Source organism: Varroa jacobsoni, unplaced genomic scaffold (assembly GCF_002532875.2).
Source record: "Varroa jacobsoni isolate VJ856 unplaced genomic scaffold, vjacob_1.0 scaffold_1101, whole genome shotgun sequence".
Lineage (NCBI taxonomy): Eukaryota > Metazoa > Arthropoda > Arachnida > Mesostigmata > Varroidae > Varroa > Varroa jacobsoni.
In genome coordinates this window covers 113,368-123,356 of record NW_019214003.1, presented here as the reverse complement: position 1 = coordinate 123,356, position 9,989 = coordinate 113,368, and positions in this window count along the sequence as shown.

The window sequence follows — 9,989 nt, the reverse complement described above, 5'->3', positions numbered from 1 at the left end:
CGGAGAAGAATCTACCATGATGACTTTTTAAAGCTGTGATAAAAACGATATGATATAAAATCTGCTGTAGTTTTTACACGTAATGTATTCTTGCAGTAAACGAGTGATATCACGTTGCTCGTGAATTTTTTCAACAAAAGAAAGATATATTCGAAAGACACGTATCATAGATGCGTAGTCGTGCACTTTCATGCACACCAGCAGGGCGTACCGATTAATTACCAGCACGACAAGATCGATGGCTCCTCGTGATGGAACGATCCAGTTCGTGTTGTTGCTTTTAAAGCGGTTTTAGGTTGACACGAAAACGTCGCTTCAACGTCGTCCGACGAACGCATACATGCAAATATATAGCCGCCCAACTTGAACACATAGCGTTGCAGTTATTAAGTTAACTAACATAATAATATTAACTCCACTCATTACAATTAGACTACGTATGGCAATTTATTCGATGAAAAATTTAAAAAAAAAAACACTACAAACCTTAAAATGTGAGCCAATCTGGTTGCAAGACAAATCTTTACCATATTTGAATGATTGGTACCCTATATTTTCTATAGTTGCCCTCATTATTATTTAGAATTCTATAATGAAAAAAAAAACTTCCTCTTCCTCGCTACCAACAGCGAGAAAGGAAGACCATTTATCATAAAACCTACATAAACGTTCTTTGGCGGACTTGATTTGAATAGCGATTGAAAAATGGCGATACTAGATGATCTTGACTATGGAAACCACTGATTTCCCACTGAACTCCATTAACTGGCAATAAGCATCATAGAGGGCGAAGAAGGGAGACACTTTATCCTGCTGCCGCCGTTGTTGACGCTGACGGAGCGATTCGTTCAACGCGTTTCAATATGTTGACATAGACCGCATTAGCCTATGACAACAGTGGCAATAACAACAACAGCAGCAGCAAGAGCAACAATAATCGTAACAATTATGCCCATAACAACTACAGAAAGAAGCATTTTACGGCATGTTATAATACCATTATATAATTAAACAGGTAAACAGCGGGTAAACTTAAAGGCGTGAAAGCAGCAACGATAGTAAAATTAACAAAAGCCCCTCACGTAAATTCGAAGACCATGTCGCAAATAAAATGGACACATACCTGCAATTAAATAATCAACACAAGTAGGGCCCCTCTCCGCTCAAACAGCGAGAAATAGCTTCGTCGACCCCTCGGCAAATCAGATAAATCTGTAACATAGGTAAAGGCCGGATCTCGGCTGTCTTGAAGACCCGCCTTTTTCTGTAGTGAATATCCATATTTGCTAACGTGTCGGAGAATTGTATACAGCCTAGAGCAAAATCATTGCTGATTATCAGTTGCTCATGCGTAGGCCAAATGGCGAAAATTTTTACCCTTATTCAAACAATTATTACTCCCTTCGCCAACTCTGCATTACTTTGCTATTATTATTATTATTATTATTTTGATTTTTGCTCTGGTAATCAAAAAGATTGTTATAATAAAAAAGTTTTATGTATCGATCAAATAAAGTAGGTGAACATTGCTACCGATACAGCGGCGCTAAAGGAATTAGCTAGTTTTTATTTACTTAGATAGAAGATAGCAGATTTTCAAACGTGATAAACTCTTAAAAATACGACAATTGCTTCATTTCCAAAATACTCTTTAATCATACAATACACTTCACGATAATTTGATAGAGACATTTGACCTTTAGCCTAAAAATATCTAAAAATGGTGAACATTTGGGGGGAACAAGGTGATATTTATCAAAAATAGCCGTATTAATCAAGGAACCGTTTGGACACAAAGGAGAAGTTGACTCAAGGAATTACCTTCAGTCATTTTGTACAATTTCTAAGGCACACACAGTTAGCCTATTAGGACTCTTATTGAAACGAAAATAGATCAGATCTAGTCGGCTGCACAATGATTAATTTTAATGGATCTAACAGAGCCAAACCGAAGAAAAAATAGGACAATTGTGAAACGGAAGAATTGCTACTTGGAGTAGTTCCATTAATTATGCGACTTAAGTATGTTATAATCGGCAAACAAAGGGTTACAAGATGGCTTGCGATGAAATTTTTGCTAGGGCTTTTCTTAGGATTCGTTTCACATAGAAATCTGAAAATGTTAAACAATTATGAGCAGGCTGAAAATGAAATTAAAAAAAAAAAAAAAAAAAACTAATTAAAAAAAGTGAATAATGGGGGAATTGGTTAGAGGCTTCAAAATTATATGCCACCGTATTGAATGCGTGAATTAACAATTTTTTGCTTCCTGACAGGGAAGAATTCTCAAAGGCATCCCCACAATATCAAACAAAGTAATTACATATAACGGTTTTCTGTTGATGATAGCCTTATCTGATGTATGTTATTAATAGTTGAAGGCGAACGTCTATTTGTCTTCAATTATAAACATAAAACAGATGCATTTGCCCTAAATAGAAGAGTTTTGGACAAATCGGAAATAAGATAATTATCATTACTGTCTGAAGCCAGACAGAAGACTGATGCATAGCTAAATTCTACAAAATATATACATAGGACAATCATTGTTATACCTGAAGCTTTGAATTATTCCTTGAAATCTATTTGACGTATTACTTTAAGGCTACAGTAAACTAAATACAAAGTAGACCGCGTTCGGCACTCTCGTAGGTTATACAATTTATGGCCATCGGAAACAGAACAAAAGCAGAACGCGATAGAATAAGACCAAAGCCATGGAGACCACGATCGAGATGCTTTGGGCCAACTTCACGATGCGTAAGTATGTACAGGGCACTTATAGAGGAAACACACGATCTCGTTTATACACAATGGAATGTATATCAAAGTAGTCTGTGTTACTAACCGTACTCTACGGACACCGACAATAATATCCTTAGTTCAATATTTTCTAATACATGTCACCGCCGTAACCAGTACCTAGCCGGTTTCAATTTGATGTGTTTACTTCGTCATCGATGACAGGACACCTCAATGTCAGTGCTCCGCAGTCAACTTGCCCGTCTCCTGGTTGTATTAGCTAGCTTGGTTGGGTAGCACAAAGTGAATGAACGAGCCACCAACGACACATCATCGGCTCAAGCGTTCTTTTTTCTGCCTATTTGGCGGCCTGTCGCACTGTTACAGCTGTTGCTTTACACTACTGCTATTATCGGCGTTGGGCCAAAATTATCAATATGGGTGATTATTGTATTCAGGAGCACAAATTGGTTGTTGAAAGAGAACGCTACGATGTGCGGCGCAAGCATATGACACACAGATACATGTCCGATAGAAGTAACTATAGCAGAGCAAAGGAAATCCGAACGGGTAGGGGCAAAAAGGCACAGAAATTTATAGATCGAGACACAAAAGTTCTCGAGTGAAATAATGATGATAATAATTATGATGGTTTTGGCAAAGAAGCAGCTGCTCTAGCTATCAGCAGCGGCGACGACGACTACGAAGTTTAACACAGGATATGTGCGTATGTGTGTATATCTTTTGGTGGAAGCTCTGGATCAGTGTTTTGAGATATTAATGGCTGTGGTGGTCGTTAATTGATATAGCTGATCAATTGGTAGAAGAGGGGGGCAAACGGGCCAGACAAATGATAACTGTTGGTGATGAGCATCAAAATCCATTTCGAGAGATAGAGCAGAATTAATAATAGAATGATACAAACATCAACAATGACCGCAAAAGCAATAATGAGGACATGGCTTCTATTCTTTGTCGCCCTTGTTTACGACAACGGGTCTGTGTTTAATGATGATAACAATGGCCAGGATCGTTAGACTTTTGTTGGTGTACAGAAAGGAGTCGATCACGTTCATCTGACGTGACACGGTAAATGAGCACGTGACGGGCCCAATTATAAGAATCAATCCAAGTAGAATTGTCATAGTAAGAAAAAAAAAAGCACAGAAAGTACCTAAGGGCATCGTTATACTTACGTGCGAACCCCGTTTCTTGTCACATTGTGGCTTTCGGAAGTTAGGCACCTTGAACTTCTCCTGATATTTTTTAATAATGCTCATGTAAATATGACGTGAGCGGAAGCCATTCATATTTATTTTTCTAATCATAATTTTCCAAGCATAGTTTAATGAAAGGTGTGATCTTTGTGTGTGAACGTGTGCTTATTTTCGCTCAATATAATTCCAGAACAAGGTCGAGCTTTGTTCGCGAGAGAACTATATGACTATCTTTTAAAGTTGAACTATAACAATTCTCTATTAATTGTAAAAAAATAACTCCAGTTGTTGACCGCCCCAGCAATAGACAATTTCAGCTCGTGAACGAGATATCGTTCGTACATAATTCTGTACGGTGTCATCAACTAGCAATGATTCGAGCAGAAAATCTTTTTCATTACGTCAAGTTACTTCCGCTATTGCACAAGTGTTGTATAATATTATTGTCGTGTTAGACTTTATTCAGCGATTTCCTGTACCTGTAGCCCGTAGTACACTTATTGTTAAGGCCTGAAATGAATATATCCATCGGCTATTCAAGTAACGGACCAGTAAACAGGTGAGAAGGCCATAAGCATGACCTTTCGTTCTGAACTGTTACGCTTTCGCTCACTGGATAAGGCGTCATAGTGTTTAGGTTAAGCAACCTAGTTGCCGCCCGCCATAATATATATATATATCTTGTTACCTAGCTATATTGATATATTGGCTATTTAATCTATTATAGCATGTATAATGACATGAAAAATCTGTTTTATTAACTTTTTGGAGTTTAATAATGATTCTCAGAAAGATATGTTTAGTCAAGCCTGCATCTTTTTTATCAGTAGTCCTTGTTGAAGTCTGGGCCTACTTGAATTTTCATTTTCTCCTACTATTCCTTACGTCGATCCATTGAAACATGCAACTGTTTTTTTTTTTTGATTCTATTGTGCAGGCGTTCTAGCTACTGTGCCTACGTAAAGATCTAAAACCCGTGGTACTCTTGTTACTTTTCCCGTACATAACCGGATAGCAGTCCGATTAATTTATGGATTTTATACCTTCACCCACCCTCTCGGTATTAACATCCTCTACCTACTTGAGCGTAATTTAATTCGTCCTTCTTCTCATCTGCTCTATGAACCAACCGATCAAGCAACAAAAGAGACGTCTTCAAACACCCGTTTCTGTAATTATTCATTGGCGGTTCGATTGTCTATTGAACAATGCGACAAAAACAACATCGACAGCGACATGCATTTAACTAGCGTCTATCAGGATGCCAACAAAGACGAGTACCAGCCATTTCTATAAGATGATAAAGAATTTTATCGCTTGAGAGCGCTGTCAATAAAATCGTTTGTGAGCGAAAACGATGAACGTCGACAAACGTTTGACGTGTGTTTCCCTTAAAGCGATGGCCGATCTGTAGTCAAATCGTTACGTTATGTAACCGAATTACGAACGTCTCCTTTTCGTTCTCATAAATCCCTGACTTTATTACGACTACTAGTTGACCACAACACATATAACTTTTTATTATAATAGTAGACGTATACATATTACTGAAGATTGAAACCGTTGGTTAATGGTAAAGGTCAACCATGTCAATGTGTCATTGTGCATCTGACGTTGCATTGCTACGCTCGCTGTCGTAATGAAGAAAAGAATGTTTTTCATCATTCCAACTTTGTGCAAAAAGAGGCAGTTCTGTAGGTTTTATCGATGTTTGTTTTGCAGGGCTCATATTTGGGGAGGCAGGCCTAGAGAAAGGCCATAAGCCACAGCCAAATAGAACATCATTCATGATGATACGGGCCCTATTGTCAAAAACATCTATGTTCCTCGTTCAAACACAACAAAAGTTTACAGTTGTCAGTCGGCCACGCATACAGGACCGCCCACAACTTGCTTCATAGACAAAAACCATTGTTACTACAACTGAACTGGATGAGACGACAGCTTTTATCTTTACCGATGCGCTTCAAAACTCAACGTTTCGAACCTTCCAATAGAAGCATAAAAAACTTGAAGTTTTCATAGTCAGGTTTCGATGAAATGACAAACGTATACTTTTGTACTGACTTGTAATGCTTTGTGTAATATGTTTGCTTGCGAAAAAGCCATAGATGCGATTCATAGCCGTCCACTGCGACATGTTTACCCGAGGTGCCGAGGACTGAGGTCAAAGCGCAGACACCTCATACCATAGACAGGCAAGATATAGCGCAGAACAACACAAGACAATATGAAAATTCTTCGCACGGGTTTGCGGCTGCTGTGATAATCCTCCTGTATCATTCGTAGTTCTATTAACTCAGACATGAACTCGCCCTGAATGAGCTTACCAAAATTTGATTTGAGGGGTATCGCTCATGGCCTATGTGGTTAAACCATTTGAATACAAGGACAGATGCGAAGATCCCCTAGGAATGCCATCCCTTGATTGCTATAATGAAAATTCGTAACAATGTACGTCTAGCCCTAATCATCGTCTGGCCCTAAATGACCATGCCGTAAGCGAAATGTTAAACGGTATTGCTCACCTGGAAGTTTTTAAACTATTACTAAACAAATTTAGCTAATAAATTGATGAACAAATACAGTGACCGAGTTACCTAAGCCAAGTGAAATTACTATGTTTACCTTGATGGAGTTGCAGTTCCGCTAATTTTATTTTTATAGGACAAAGCTACCGCGACCAATAAACCGCATGCATTTTGCGTAAGCTCTATCGATAATGTACTGTCATCCGTTTATCGACTATGAAAATGTGTGTTGTTGTTGTTATTCTGTCGTTCTTGTTGTCGCGGTGACTGTGATTGTTAGCTTCGTAGCCTGTCTACAGTTCGATAACAATGATAATGCGACGTGAAATAAACAAACAGAGAGAGCGCTCCTGACCCCCGGCGGTTTCTCGTTGTTTTAATCTGAAATCTCTTGAACATTATCGTTATCGTCATAACTGGCCTTGATTTGGTGCGAACACTTGATGAGTTTGAAAATGACGGCACTGCTGTCAATCATGTCATGCTATCCCGTTCAATCAAAGATTTAAATAAACTCAATCAAGCAGAGAAAAAAACTAAAGTTTTTTTCTCTGCTTGATTGCATATCTATCGATTGTAGAACAAGGAACAGTTAACAGGATATATGTAAACCGAGCTGTCGACGTCTCAACTAGACATCTAACTTATACTGGGGAGACTTGTAACGTTGCTATTTAAAAGTTACTCTATTCTAGAAAAGACTAAATTGACGAACTGCTATTGGAAGAAAAACTAGCCTAACAGAATAAGTGGTTTGACTGTTAGGTTTAAATGTCTATAGATCAAAGGAAGCGTTAAAATGTTTTTGCCTTGCTTGACCCCGATATTTCGCAACCCGAAAGTGAGTGCTCAATCAGTAAAAGTGAGCAGGGTTAAGAAGTTTGTTAGGAAAAGTGTCATTTCACCCCGGGGTCACTTCAAAGCACCCTACTGGGCCATGGCAACAATACTGGCGACTACCGCATAGGTTGAACAGATATAACAACAGACACAACAATAAGTTTCCCTTGATAATTTTTTTTCGTCACTAACCTCTATGGATAAGTCAAGTCGTAATGTTGACGAAAACAAAGAACGTGTACTAGACGATGAACAACCCTGTGAGCTCATAACGACAGCACGAACGTGCTGTGAACAGATAGATATTCGCTGCATGTTTTTGTAAATGCACCCGTTGATGGCGCCGTCTCAGGATCGAGTCCTCTATGCGGGGAACAGCCATTCAATCTGATCTGCGTGTATCGGCTGCTTAAGGTTTGTCTTATAACAGAAACTATTGTAAAAAATTAAGGATCGCACAGTGAGTAATATTGCGGATAACCTTTATCCGTAAAGACGTGCTTATGATACACAAAGCTCGCGACAGAAGACGCTTAAGACTGCAGACGCCGATGAGGAACAACTAATCAATCCAGTTGGTGTATCGGATTCCCATATAGCATAACGTTATTCGGCAACTGTTCTATTTAAACGGGGCTATAAGGCCCAGTAGGCATGAGCTCAATGGATCTCTTAGAGACAAACCAGCTTTATCTGTGGCATGTCACAAGGATTTTTAACGATAGCTTTTTGGTTAATAGGTAAAAGTAATGCATTGGAACGCCTTCTCCCAAACGGATCGGTCTTGGTAAATTTGCTTTGGCTCGGAAAATTCGAGGAACTACAACAACGGTAATTCCCGTTCATTTGTGTACGAGTCTCAGGCGCACCAACAGGTGGTCTGAAAACTCCAGCTACACCTGGTGGCTATTATATTATATATATATATATAAACGACGACAGAATTTCGTATCGAATCTACTTGAAGCTGCAAGGAAATCCTCGTACAGATTATTCGATTTACCCTAATTGCCTCTGAGGAGTTGTTACCAATTAGTTTAGTACGTAAGCGTAGGGTAGCTTGAATAAGCTTTGCTCGATTGTCAACGCTTGGAAACCGTTATACGTGAATCGTTAGCCAGTAGGATAAGGCGTCCTTAAAAACCGTTATTACCCGCCTGTAATTATTTACCTTTATCCTTATTTGTTTGAATTTATTTGAACTATGACGTTGGCCACAGTGGCAAGTTGCGGCATAGAAATCGTGTAAAACAAGCGTCAGCAAAGCCAAGTTCGACTGAATCTTCCTCACCGGCTTTGGAGTTTTTGATATGCCAGAGGATACGACCCCTTGCTATGCTATCACAGTTTAAGCCAGCTAGTCGGCTGAGCTGCCACATGTCCTAACGGGACATCTATAGGCATGTTCGGCACATGAAACTGTTTCAAATATATACGCCAAATATATTCTTTGAGTTGAAAATGTCGACACGTTTAATGTACGATACGTTAATACTGAACAGTGTCGTCCTCTTTCTAGAAGTCGAATTTTGAAAACGAGCATTTCTCTGTGCTTCGCTATATCTTTGATTCGACATTTGTTATATATAAAGCCACAATCGTACATAGGCTAAACACTTGTAGCATGAAGCAGTCTATCCATTGCTGTCAGATAGTTTTTGCCCTTTGATTTTTAACCAATATTTTTACGTTAGCTATCGCCACCGTCAGACCGCTGGTAATTGTGCAAACAGCGACGATAATTTGATCTCAACAAATGCACAAGTTGCCGACCAGCGAAATCCATGACGAGTGTTAATGGCAATACAAAGTTGACTAAATAAGGGTGGAGCGACCCTGTTCTGCGTAGCCCCGTGCAGATGTGGGCGAACGGTAATCAGACCTGTCATCTTGCTGACGCATCTTCGCCGAAAAATTTAAACGCATGCCTAGACAAATTTAATCATTGATTAATTACATATAATAAATTATATAATCATAATAAAAACTGCTTCATGTCAGCATTGCGCCGTGTAAGTGGTTAGCGATTGTTAAATATTCGGTGCGCCTTTAGTTACTTTCTAACCGGTTCCCGCGTAAAATCGGCAGGCGTCATCTCGTAGCAAGCAAATCCGTCAGTCTCATTGCGTTCCAGTATAGGCGTACCCTATACTGAAAGGGCTAGTATTGCTCAGAGATCAATTGTCTCTCACCCATTTATCCACGCCAACCGATAGGTATATATCAAAATGACCTCTGCGTGCAAGACCGACAATATCTATCAATGCTGCATTTGCATTGACGAATCATGATAGTTAGCGCGAAGCTGGCTAAAAATTCTTCATTTACTTGTTTGCACAACGTAACGGGCTAGTTGTGATGATGATCCGGAAACGGTGTACCGCCAAATTCAAATAAGACTAACAAATGATCTTAATGATACAAGGGTTTGATGAGGGCTGGCCAGCGTGCGCCGTAGTAGATAAACATTCCGCAAAATGGATTAGAACGACCAGACAGTTTATCCGCGAATTGTGCCAAGAATTATATTGAACTAAACGATATTTGCGAGCATCAGAATTCGAGATTCTCGACGACAAAGCCTCGTGTACAGTTCAATGTTTAATCAACCCAACGAAAGCTGCTTTGTGAATGCAGCTCGATATGATCGTGCATCGAA